Here is a 14,175-nt window from a genome sequence, read left to right on the forward strand (position 1 = left end):
TCTAAACTTTGATTAGATCGAAGTTGATATTATAAAAGCTTCATAATATTCGTGAATACATTTTAGTATTACGTTACAGAGAATTAAAGTTCTTGCAATGAAATATTCAAGTATCTAATTAGTAGCAGACTTGGTATATTTAGATAGAAGCTAAGGTAAGTGCCCCCTACTTCGGTATATTAAGGCTCTTACGACTTTAACATTTTATTTAAAAATAACCAAGCATGATATCAGTATGAAAGCTTTTGTATGCTAAACTTTGGTCTTTTGACAGTAAGTTAATACATAATTTATAGTTATATAGTTTGAACTTTTTTTTATATTAATTGTTCTGCGGACCTCTTGTTTGGATCCTGTTTCGTGACAAAATTTTGCTCTGTTTCTAAGTTCGTGAACTCATGTCCCCTATTTCGGGATAAGGTTTTATGCATACAGTTAGGATATTTTAATAATGATTAAGGGTTTAATAAATTTAAAAACGATAATAAAAATTTAGAATAAAATAATTATGTGAAATTGACGATTATTACTTACCTGAAATATTCATAAGAAATAAAGTGAGTCTAGTATAATATTTTGATTTGTTAATTCTAACAATATGTGAAAATATTTATATAACCCTTAGAAATGTAGGGGGGGGGGAACTTAACACCCCCCCCCCTCGTACCCATAAAATTTAGATTTGTTATTTCTAGCGATATGTGAAAATATTTATATTAACCATTAGAAATGTGGGGGGGACTTACCCCCTTCGTACCCATAAAATTTTGATTTGTAACCCCCCCCCCCCCCCCTTCTCCCCATAATCCCACCCCTGGAGCTGTTTTAAGTGAGGGTAGCCCCCCCCCCTTGAATATAACCCCAGATACGCCAATGACTCATAATAAAAAGTAAGTAATTAATTAATTTCTTAGGTAGGTAAGTATTAAAAACTAAAAAATATGTCGATTTATTTGATGGTGTGTGTCATAAAAGTACCTAGCACCATACATTTATATATCACGAACTTGGAAAAAAGTAACAATAATACGGTTCCTTGTTTCGTGATACTGATTACCTATTCAAAATTCCCCAGGTAAAATTCATGGATTATTGTCAAAATGTGTCAATTAACTATTATCTATCCCATATACAATACAAATAAACAAAGATAAATAAAACAAATCGAAATAAAACCAAAATTATGCTGGTACTACTTATGCTAATTTATCTTAAAATTGGTCATATAACGGGTGTAAAAAAACCTATCCCGAAGCCGAAGACTACTTATTCTCCACATCATGGGGATAATTTTTTTCTTTGGGACCATACCTGGGAAACTTGTGGTTTAGGAGATATTGAAGGTCAAAGTCAGAATATTTTTTTCAAGATTTTTACATTATCAATTTCAATTCGTTGTTTAAAATTTTTTTTTCTAAGAAACCTTATTAAAATTTTGAGTATTTTCGTCACAATAAGGCTTTTGTCTTTACAATAAGAAATGGACATCAGCGCGCGCACACACGCTCAAGCGCTGCCCCCACGCCCCGAACCGCAACCCGCGCTCGCCCATGAGTCATTCAACTCTAATGTGAGTTCAACCACAGAATACATAATAGTAGCAACAGAAATTGCACTCCTTTGTGTAGGATCAGATGCCGGCATTTTAACGGTAATAATAATAATGCAAAATATCCAACGCACATGGTGCATTTGAAATCGCACCTTACTACTACGCTCACAAGAGCGCTATTTTTTTGTGTTCAGAATTGATCTACCTCACAGCTCAAGCGTCAGGGTTGTATAAGCAAAGTAAAATAAATAAAAACTTAATTTTAAGAAGCATTTATTGTATTTACGATTGGTAAACTTTAATCTAGTGGTGTTTGTATAATCGTACCATCTCTAAAGTACCTATTAATAAACTTCAGTGTTACGATAATTCGAAATTGGACAAACAGTTTTAAAAGGTGTAGTGTCGGAAAATAGACACGGTAAAGTAAAAGTTAATGTTTTTATTAGGTAAAATATTTTTTTTGCTACAGTTTTTTGACATAAGTATTTCAAAATTATTCAAAAAGTGTAGTTTTTTAAATTATTTCAATCACTACAGTTAATTATTATTTCTAAATATTACGATTTTCCATTAAAGAAGAATAACAGTGCTGTTGGAACAATAAACCTTGATTTCAACGATGATCGACCGAGCGGTATAGAAATACGCGTGTGCTCACAGGCGCGTCACGGCGCGTGGCGGTCCTGACTGATTTGCAACTTGAAGTTGTCGCGCGCTGTAGGTAATTATCTCGGCCGGCATAGGCGAGTGACGGAGGCCTGGTTCAACGACTACGACTGGACCAACTGAACTGAGCTTAATCCAAATCTACCTAGTTTGTAAAAATGAAATGAGTACTTAAATTAGTTACTTACACCTTAATATCACCTTACCAGTTTAGTTTTTATTCTAAAAAATAATAAATTACATTTTAATTAATAAAAACCCTTTACACGAATTTGTTTCTTTCCGAAAATTAAATAATCTTACAGAACCTAGGTTGTTAACTAAACCGTGCTTTTACGCATAACCGTTATTCTATCACAATGTAGTATCACAGGTCTTATTAGCTACGCAAGTGTGATAAGCGTAAGTAGGTATCATTAAAAAGTACCGTAAACAGATGAATAATGATCTTTTGAATAACTTAAGTCTTTACGATAGTAATAAAATTCATAAAGTAAAACTCAAATTATTGCTTACACCACACCGCTCTAAACGCCTAGAGTAAACACCTGGCAATGTTACTCCTATCGTTGATTAAGGCATTCACTTTCGATAGGAGTGATGATTGTGTGTTCTTTAAACTTAATTGATTTCAGCAACTAAATAAAAAGGTCTCTTTTTCAGTCTTCCTTCCATACTCATTACTTCCTTTCTTCATAATTTACTTGAAATAAATAATGGTTATGCACGCGATTCTAAATAAACGTAATTTTAATCGTTAATCACAGGCAGTAAGCAGATGTGATAAACTTGTATCATTAAAAAGTACTGTAAACAAATGACAAATGCTCTTACACACAGGTTCATTATTTCTAGCTCTCTAACTTAATACATTTTACGTCTTTACGATAGTAATTAATAAAATAAAACTTAACTTACTTATTACTGCAATCTGAACGCCTAGAAATAACACACTGGCAAACTCTTGCTCCTTCACTTTCGATGGGAGATTAAAAGATAAGATTTTATTTTTAAACTCGATTGATTTTAGAAACTAAACAAAATTTCATATCTTTTAGCACTTCTTTCATACCAATTACTTCCATTCTTCAACATAAAAAGATTCATCGTCTTGTTCGTGATTATTTTAAATGAACGTAACTTTATTACACGGAATAACTATCAAAATGTATTGATATTCTTATTGTTTTATTAATAACGATTGCGCATCTACAATTCATTCAAAGGATAGTGCCAGGGTCTGGACCAAGTGCTGCCCAGAATCAACCCATAGTGCATTTTGTTCCTCAGACCAATACTAATGTGTAAACCGAAGCGCACTGCAATCTATCCCTGGAGTTAAGAGAAAAAAAGAGTTTTGTTTTGAAATATTTACATACAAAATATCATCGATATATACGTACTACGCATAAGATTTCGTGATTTTGGCATTAAATAACACTCGCTATGTTGAACTTAACCATACTGCATCCGTACACCTGATTTTAGTGCGACTTAGACATTCTTTATAAGCGATCTAGCACTGTTGCAATAGTTTGGTTAGTTGACAGAAATCATTATTTCCAAAATGAAGCAAGAAGTTTTAGTTCTCTATCCTTGGGAAAAATCAATTTATTGGTGTATTACAATCGATTATTGAAGTTATTGTAAGCTAAAACTTCTTGCTCTATTTTGGAAATAATTAATTTCGGTCAACTAACCAAACTACTGCAACAGCGCTTGATCGCTTATAAATAATGTCGGAGTCGTACTAAAGTAAGGTGTACAGATGCAGTATGGTTAAGTTCAACATAGCGAGTGTTATTTAATGCAAAAATCGCGAAATCTTATGCGTAGTAGGTATACATCGATGATATTTTATATGTAAATAATTCCAAACAAAACTCTTTTTTTCTCTTAACTCCAGGGATAGATTTCAGTGCGCTCCGGTTTACAAATTAGTATTGGTCTGAGGAACAAAATGCACTATAGTTTCATTCTGGGCAGCACTTGGTCCAACTTCCATACATGGATTGGCACTGTCCTTTGAGTATTTTGGAAGCTTGCTTAAAGCATTAATTATTATTAAGTATGCTAGGACGGATCTTTAGTTAACAAAGATTAATCAAAGTATTTTTGCCGCCGCTTTTACAATCTCATTCGTTGATAGACTTGCCTGTACTAAAGTGATGAAATTACATTTTTGTTAAGTTAAAAATTACGTAAATTTGTAGTTGAAAATGAAGAGTAATAACAAAGCGCTACCGATTCACGACGACACATTCGATAGACGTATTGCTTGACTGTTATTGGTCAGTCAGTCTCGCCGCGCGGGGCAGTGCCTTTGTTGCGAGGGGCCGCTCGCGCCTCGCACGGCCAGTTCACAGATTAGAGAGTATGTCTAAAGACAGATAGGAAACGGCCCTAGTATTTGTTGAACGATAAACAAACTGGTACCGAGCTAGATTGTCCAGTAGGTGGCGCTGTAAACAATATGGCGTCTGCCGCCCACAGATTAAATATATACCTCTCATACTTTTTTTATGATCCGTTCCGTTTCATGTAATGTGTTTAAAAATAAAACTATTGAAGTATACAATAAAACTTTATTGATGAAATATAACATGAAATATTTTGTTTACGAAAATCAATAAGCAATAAAACTACTGGATTTTAAAAGATTACAGTTACTGTTGTGATAACAGTACATTGTTTTAGTTTTTACATTATGTACTCACAGATTGACATTTGTATGTAACTCATATAAAATATGTTGCGTTAAGACTTATAGTAAAATAGTTTAATGTTCTCCATAAATTCACACGTTCACTCTCACGTTGGTTCTGTCCACTCCACTGTAAGCAGGCCAGATCTACATGTTTCTCACCACCTGTAAAATATATGAAATATTTGTAAATTTAGAGCAAAAAGTCACCGTAAGTCTGTAATCTTCTACATCTACATTCTACACTAATATTATAAAGAGTACAGCATAATATAAACAAGTGATCGATCTATCTATCTACCATGCCTACTGTCTGTTTTGTTTCTAGATTCATACTACTTTGTTAAATGAAAATTAATTTACCTTGTCAAATGTGTACTTGTCAATCAATTACTTAATATATATTCACAGAATCTGGATTCCACCAATCTGTAATCAAATAATTAACTTTTAGGTCTTTCTATTTGATCCTAGATGAAAAGCGTCAGAAGATACGGGTAAGAATGATTTTGAGGGTCTTTTCAATTTTATAGGTACTTACCGAATGTTCTTATAAATAGAAGTTGTTTTAATTGTTATCTGGGTAATTCATCCAACACAAATCTTCCTAATTTAATGCATGGCATAACCTACAAATGAAATGAGTTCATCATTTGTAATTAAGCATTTTTGGTCTTGTTTTATTGTTTAAATAGGTCTCTTTTAAACTTCATTGAATATGTTGGTTCATCTGGACCTTTTTAAGTAACAGTTGACAATAATGAGCAGCACCAGTGATTCCACAGCAAGCACTTTTATTGTAATTGCTGCTTAACACTTTATAAGTTCGAAGTTCGATATTAACCTGAAACAAATAGGTACTTAGATTCATTGTATAAAACACGTATCATTCACTGTATCCTGCAATCTATGCCTGCAATGTACCTACTTGTATTGTATTTTATGTCCAAAATCCAAAGTATGTTGTTACTCCATGAAACTATCCATATTTGGTTTCCATTGATTTAAATGGAGTTATGAATGATTTTGTAATGAAGATTTAATCCTTTGTGTGGTTCAATACTTAAAACATGATGTTGCTGCAAGTAATAACCTATCTCGAGTGAAATAACTTACTTATTAACTTACTTGAGAGAATTTTTTTCGTAAACAAACATCAATCCAACAGGCAATCCATGCACATGTAGTTCTTATTAATAATGACTGAGAAATTATTGATTTCAATTAGAAACAATTAAAAATCGTAGAAAAACACGTTTTTTCGATGAAAAATTTTTGACGTTTATTTTTTTTAATAATGTCACAGTTGTAGACTTGAGACGGAACTAAAGTGATTAAAGTGAAAATTACGACTTTGAATTATTATACTTTTAAATAACCATTTAATTTATAGAAATCACATAGATTCAATAAAATAATTTATGAATAAAAGCTGAAGTTGTAATTCGAAAAGGTTTCTAAGGTTTCTAACATGCAAAAGACCACTGTCGCATACAGAAGGAAGACAACTATAAAAAAAGTCACTTCCTCTCGGAACTGTCAAAAAAATTCACTCTCTATGGAGCTGTCAAACTCTATGGCGTTTCCACCCCGTGGGCCAGTTCGGTTTCTTCGGCCGTCGAATGCGCTTGCGACTTTTGATTGTTTTCTCGTGCGGATAGTTAGTGTGTGAACGTGTGATAGTGAGTGTGGTAATAGTGAATGTGTGTTAGAAAGATGCCTAACCATACGTACAGTGCTCGTGAGTACGTAAACATGGTTTACTGTTATGGGAGGGCACGTGGAAACGCATCTGAAGCCCTGCAGGCTGTAGGTATCAGGTTGAACATCCTACAGCGCACCACCGTACTGATGCACGTATTATTGTTCTGGCTGTACAACGTCTGTTGGACAATCAGCCGATTGTGCCTCCGTCCGCCTCGTCTAGGCGTGTATTGTGTCGTATTTGAGGAACTTAAATACCGGTCTGTACGTGAAGGAATACTGGAGCGCGCATCAAAACACGATTTACCTGGCACGCGTTTGCTTGCACGTGGAAGGCCGTCAGTTCGAGCCACAACTTGTCCGGTTGGAGCGGCCGATTCCAGACGACGTCGAAGGGGATTAGTCGGTAAGTACTTAGTTCTAAACCTAAACAAATGCTAAAGGAATGTGTTTTTTAAATGTAGGAAGTGAATAATCTGGTAATTTTGTGTACAAAATACTTCTGCGGTCGCGGTAGGTAGTGGCGGGAAAGCGCGTACGCTCCAATACACTCACACACACATAGGCACGGTCATTGCTTTGCGTGGCGCGCTGTACATTGCGGGCTGCGGAATATTGTATTTTTTTTAATCATAAAAATAAAAAATATTTCCCACCAATAATATTTTGTAATATTACTTGGTTGGGTGTACCGAAGGCGTAGTTACAGTCTTCGTGATAGGTTTTTTTACACCCTGTATGTGAACTTCAAACTCGTGTCATATAAATTCTAGTGAACGAAACATATACCGAATTTAGGTCATGAGAAACTTCAATAAATGCATTATTTATTTCATAACTTACATTTAAATTATTATAAATAATTATTTCAAAACCAAGCATCAAAATGTTATCCATAATATCCTTGAATCGGTAGTGTCACGAAATAGGGGACACCCGAAAAATAATATGTACGCTATTTCGTGAGTCAATTAATCGCAATTTTAAAGGAATTCTACGTTTTCATATAACTTTTTTCTAAGCCAAATCAATTGTCAAGGAACACATGAAACCACTATTACAAGTTTTATTTAAATGGACGTTCTTTCGCCTTTTTATAAGCTTAAGAAGTTGGAGCGCTAACCTTACGGTGAGAGCAACCTTTGCAAGCCGCACGGCTGTTTTTGGCTCTCTGAGAGTTTGAAGCTTCGTATTGCTCTCATTTTTGGCGCCACAATGTTGGTACTTGGTTTTTTAGATAGCTTAAATAATAGAGTTTTTGTAGTAATGAAGAATTTTTATAAATAATATTCCATTTGCTTATTATTTGAGCTGGAAAAAAAACTTACGAACTTACGTACTATCACGAACTAATAGCCGTTTACCTTATGAGTGTTTAGTTAACCTTTACTTAATATGTTCTATAATTAAGTCAGGGCTCAAACCGCGAACACAGGCTTTCGAGTTCGCAAACCACTTCATAAGGTTTCTTCGAACGCTTTGATACGACTAACTGAATTATATTTGCCGAGTGCCTAAACCACGGTATAGAAGCCAGTTGTAGCTACAAACTTAGGTGTTGTACCTGAAAGAAAAACATTAATTGTTATTGGGTTACGAGATATTTGTGATGGGTTTCTTCTTACTGTTATGCTATTTACTGTATTCCATTCGACTAAGGCCCGATTCGACCAAACTTTTATCCGAGAATAACTCCTGGTATAACTGGCACATTTACAGTTTCAGTATGGGAAATATGTCAAAATTTACGATTTATTGTGAGATAATATTTACTCTTGTTTGGTCGAATCCACCCATAAGATTGTAAAAAGTGTTTAACTACGCTCTGAGTTAAGAAACGGAACTTGACAAAGTTCTAATTTAAACGGGACTATTCCCATCTAGGGTTGCCAGGTCCAAAAACGCAAAAGCCGAACTCTGTGCTTAATTTGGCCGGACATTCCGGAATATAATATTTATATTATGTGGTAGTAAAAGCTAAATATGGCAACCCTATTCCCTCGTTCCCACCGCTGCAACTCCTGTATAGCCAGGATTTACAGAATCAAAATTTTTGTTTATGAAAATACAATTTTTATGGGTAAGTTTCATGAAAGTAGACATTAAAGGTACTAAAATGATTACATAATCGAAGGATCATCTTGTCTTGAAGTAAATCTACACTAATATTATAAAGAGGAAATCTTTGTTTGTTTGTTTGGTTGTAATGAATAGGCACAAAAACTACTGGACCGTTTTTAAAAATTCTTTCACCATTCGAAAGCTACATTATCCACGAGTAACATAGGCTAAATTTTATTTTGGAAAGAAATAGGGTTTCGTAAAATATGTAGATAATGTAGCCCACGTGCGCGAAGCCGCGGGCGGAAAGCTAGTATGTAATAAATAAGGCTTGAGCCTCGGGGGCTTAGCAAGTAAGGTATGATGATCGTGCGGCGGTTTTGTAAAAGTAATTCCAAAATAGATTTCTGTTGGGTCCGAAGTTTGGGGTCTGTCCTTGAGCGAGGACACAGCAGTTAATGTTGTACTTTCGACTTATACTGTTGTATACTGTACCCAATTGAGGACGCGGTAATGCTTGCTGAATTCCAGCAACGCAAATAATAAGTGCCTGATTTTTGGCACACATTCAACAGGATAAAGGAGTAACTTTTAAAAACCTTACCTATAGATATAGGTAGGCTTCAATACATAGGTTCGATCAATCGCTTAAACTTGAAAGTTGATTACCAGTTATTATATTATTTATTGTTAAGTGATGCTTTGAATGTGTCTTTAATATTATAAAACAAAGGCCTCCAAAATCTGTTTGTGTTTACGTAACTGCGTACGTAGCTTCCAATCCGTTTTACAGGAAGGTTTTAGGTTATAGTATAAAATCACGTCATCTATCATGAAAATGTTGACTATTGACATGGAAAAGTATTAACAAAATAGCCAACGGGTAATCCTTTATGTGTACCGTAGGGAGTAAGAGTAGGCGCACACCGTTGACTTTTCGTCGGCCGATAGTTTAGTCGGGCAGTTGATCAGAATGGGCATGTATGGGAGTGCGCACACTACGCCGATTCGATTTGGCCGATTCTTCATACAATTTTAAATCGGGCACAACTATCGGACAACTAAAAATCAACGGTGTGCGCCTACTCTTACAGTGAAATCGTGTTCCTTTTCTCCTTGCAATTCTGCGAATAGCTCGAATCTTTTGGTGACTTTTGTACAAGCTTAATACTCGAAATAACCTCAAGCTCTTATTAGATAAGAGAATTATACTGAAGTGCTCTTTAATTGTCTGTACAAAGCGCAAAGGTGTGAAATAAATAGAAAGAATAGTAAAGCTGTATCAATTTAAAGAGTATTAAATTTTTCAACAACTGTAGGACGGACTTCTATAATCCTACTAATATTATAAATGTGAAAGTTTGTCTGTGTATGGATGTATGTAGGTAGTATGTGTACTCGTATGAACATTTGTTACTCTTTCACGCTAAAAATACTGAATGAATTTTGATGAAACTTTACAGTATTATTGTTTATACACCAGAATAACACATAGGCTATGACGTTCTATAATAAACTGAATTTTAGGCAGGTGAAGCCGCGGGAAAAATCAAACAAAAATTTATATAACTCAAAAGTGACTGACTGACTGACTGACTGACTGATATAGTGATCTATTAACGCACAGCCCAAACCACTGGACGGATCGGGCTGAAATTTGGCATGATGGTAGATGTTATGACGTAGGCATCCGCTAAGAAAGGATTTTACGAAACTGCACCCCTAAGGGGGTAAAATGGGATCCACGCGTACGAAGTCGCGGGAACCCGCTGTTATTATATAAATGCGAAATGAACTCTCTCTATTTGTTACATTTTCACGCGTAAACTCTTGAATGAATTCTGAGCAGTACCATACTTATTATTATTCTGTGGCAGTACTCGCAAGGATTCATTTCCCTCAGCAAACATCTTTATTAGGTCTTCAGAAAAAAAACAGGATTTGTTTAAATACATTCTTGGAAAAGCCCCTTTCAAAGTCCATGGTACCGGCCAACTTTTTATTCAATTGAATTCCTTCGAAGCTTTGAAGCTTGCAGTTAAATACATACTACCTACTTATTGACAGTTCCGCTGACTGGAAAAACTTATGTTACGAGTAACTCCCGAGTGAAAGAAATAGTAGCCTTCGTAGTGCTGGTTTTATGCATTTTTCTATTTGTTTAGGTATGTTTTAAAATTTCGTATTGATATTCATATGTATAGTAACGACGACGTGTTACATGTAGACGTAGAGACTTCGACAAGAACATTCAAAAGCTCATTAGACTAATTTTGTTGCAAAATAATAACACCGTATTACAAGTAGACCTACTTATGATGTCACAGCATTTAGCTTAATATGCTGCCGAACTTTTTTGTCCTATAGGCCGAATGACGCAATGATGTGTTGTAATGTCGGTATTTGGATTAATTTGACATTTGTATGAAAACGTGCGCTACGATTAGAATAATCTTCTATTTCTCTAAAATACTAATAGTTCCACATTTGAAAACTATAAAATTATTAATATCCTGATTCCGCCCAGACCGGAAATGGCTTAGAGCTTCAAAGCTTAGGTCTCGAGCTCGGCGCTAGCTTCCGCCTTCCCCAGCCTATTGAATTTCCTGCCCTTTACTTTTTGCAGTACAAGTAAAATACGATAATATTCTGTGAGATTCCTCACATAGCACGAGGTCCTTTAGAAGATCAAAGGAAAAAGGCCTTGAAATATTCTCATTTTAATAGCATTAAAGGCTTTGCTAGAATTATTAACTGAAGTATTTTCCATCATGGATCCAATCAACTCGAAAGGTATTATGTATTATCTCTTATGTACCTACTTAAAGGTCCTTCTAACTAAAAATACACATACTCGTACACAACGTGTAATATTGTAATCGATAACTAATCCATAAAATTAATAACATGAATTGCCTGCATTTCAGTTTCACTTTTCGATGAAATTTTCAATTGATTAAAAATACTCGTTGCACAAAGTAATTTCAACAATTCACCGGTGGGTGTATACCTACTTTCAAATTCTTTTTATTTTGTAAAATTGGAACAATGGAACATTTCATTAAACTATGGCATACTAGCTTTTGCCCGCGGCTTCATCTGCGTGAAATTTAGTTTGTCACAGATCGTCACAAATTATAGCTTATATGTTATTCTGGGTTATAAAGAATAATACTGTAAAGTTTCATCAAAATCTGTTCAGTAGTTTTTGCGTGAAAGAGGAACAAACATGTTAACATCCAGACATCCATACAAACTTTCGCATTTATAATATTAGTAAGATCAATTTGTAGTAGTGCCATTTTGCAACCAAATGTATAGTCATAGACAAGTATAATACAATCAACTTTTTGGTCACTTTAGGTGTCACGAATTTGACGCTGACTGTACAATATGAAACATTCATATCTATTGAAGTAGCAATTCACAATGTTTCACTGCTATCTAATCACCATATCTAGATTGTTGAAAACTGTGTGTATTTATGATTTATAGTAAAAACGACATAGGTACCTACTATTTTCCCAAAAACGACTTAATTTAGCGTTTATTTCGGATCTTATAATATGTACAAACTACACGTCTTTTATCCAGTGTTTCACTGTGAAAGTGAAGCTTGCAGTGATGAGGTTGTGATGCTTGAGCGTTACTGAGAAACTACGAGTGGCTTTAGTTAGTGCTTAATTAATAATTATCTTTTACTTTGACTTTGAGAACACCTTTATTAAGATTGTAATACAATTTATCTCTTATTTAAAAGACTCCTAGTAGTCCTAGTATAACATGTCACAGCACAGTTGTGAATTCCATCATATTATAATCAGACGTAGTTCTATCTTAACCCACTGTTACTTTACAATCTCACGCGTTATATTATAAACTAACAATATCAAGTTGACATATACTTAAAGCACTGAAACATTTATGGAAACAAAAATCCTTATTACACCTATGGGGTCAATTCTGTAACCGACCAACAGGCAGTGTAGTCACGTAGTCTCGCAGCGCAGGGTATGAAACCATAAAAGTAGTGAATATTGAACATACAGTTTGATTACAGATTGATCCGAAAAAATATTGGAGAGAAAAGCTTTGCTGCTATATTCTGTGATAATTCTGGACGCGACTCAGTTCCTAGTACTTAAATGGTTGATGAAATCCTAACCGTGCGAAAGGACTGGCCGACAATCTATAAACATAAATGTATGTACAGAAAATGATATAAATAATACATTTTACCAAGAAACAGTATTTACACTAACAAAGGAAGTAATTTATGTCTATCTCATTATTATGTCTTCCTGTACCTTCATTTCCTGTAAGTAGGTATAAATAGGAGGTTTGGTCGATTGAGTTTTATATTATACAGTGTGAGTCACGTTAAAATGTACATATGAAAATAGATGAAACTAGACCTTTTTTTATCGACAAAAAAGAGGTCAAAAAATTTTTGAGATTTTTTTTTTAATTTTTTATAGAATTTTTTTTTCCAATTACTTATTGTAAAGAAAACGTAATAACTTTTAAACTAAGCGGTATATCCTGATAAAATAAAAACAGTAATAATGCTAAATAACAGGCAGTACTAAAAATACATAAAGAACACAAAAAAGGCTAACACATAGCAAATGTTGTGATAGGGATAGAGACATGAAATTTTTGGTTTTACAAAGATAATACGATAGAGAATAATACAAAGTAATAAAAACCACCTGTTATAGGGGCATTTTTTGGAGAAATTTATCAAATAACCAAAAAAACACGAATTTAAAAGCAGATTTTTTTCAAAAAGTATCATTTTTTATTATTTGTTGGCATTTTTTGTGTATTTTTTTAGTATCGCCTGTTATTTAGCATTATTACTGTTTTTATTTTATCAGGATATACCGCTTAGTTTAAAAGTTATTGCGTTTTCTTTACAATAAGTAATTGGAAGAAAAAAAAATCTATAAAAAATTAAAAAAAATCTTAAATAAATTTTGACCTCTTTTTTGTCGATAAAAATAGGTCTAGTTTCATTTATTTTCATATTTGTACATATGAAAATAAATGAAACTAGACCTATTTTTAACGTGACTCACACTGTATATAGAATATAATATTGAGTAGTTCCACAGCTGGGTAACAGTCTCCGCCATACCTTTTTTAAACCATCCCTGTGGTAAATATTTACCTTACAGTCTTTGAACTTCCACTGACTCTTCTTCTATTGAAATAAAGTAAAACCCAAAGTTATATTTTTTTTTTTTTCTAAATCGATTGTCTTCTTCTTCTTAGTCGGGCACTCTTATCAGAGTGGTCGTAGTTGCACTGACGAGGTACACGGTGCAGGGGTGTTCGATGTCATATATGAGGGTAGCTCTCCTGGCGATGTGCTTCCATTTCTGACGGTTAGAGGCGTCGCGAGTACACTGGACCACGTCACGTCTTTAGAAATGAAAACTGTAGTTCAGGGCCAGGTGGATGGCAAGAGAGCACGCGGTCG

At 34.3% G+C, this 14,175-nt stretch overlaps 1 protein-coding gene and 1 long non-coding RNA gene across 4 annotated transcripts in view; one reads left to right on the forward strand and one right to left on the reverse strand.

Annotated features, from left to right (window-relative positions):
- Positions 1 to 14,175, forward strand: part of LOC135086564 (protein nervous wreck) — a 152,201-nt gene that overhangs the window by 37,937 nt on the left and 100,089 nt on the right. The gene's annotated exons all lie outside the window — the stretch shown is intronic.
- Positions 4,809 to 6,406, reverse strand: LOC135086480 (uncharacterized). 3 transcript variants are annotated; one of them, XR_010260497.1, is made up of 5 exons: positions 6,042 to 6,406; positions 5,662 to 5,769; positions 5,467 to 5,554; positions 5,289 to 5,354; positions 4,809 to 5,090 (listed from the first exon to the last, which is right to left on the reverse strand). It is a non-coding gene; the product is annotated as an uncharacterized LOC135086480 (long non-coding RNA). The 3 variants fall into 3 exon arrangements; XR_010260496.1 differs by having other exon boundaries at positions 5,854 to 6,406; XR_010260495.1 differs by having other exon boundaries at positions 6,054 to 6,403.

This window comes from Ostrinia nubilalis, chromosome Z (assembly GCF_963855985.1).
Source record: "Ostrinia nubilalis chromosome Z, ilOstNubi1.1, whole genome shotgun sequence".
In the NCBI taxonomy this organism is placed as follows: Eukaryota; Metazoa; Arthropoda; class Insecta; order Lepidoptera; family Crambidae; genus Ostrinia; species Ostrinia nubilalis.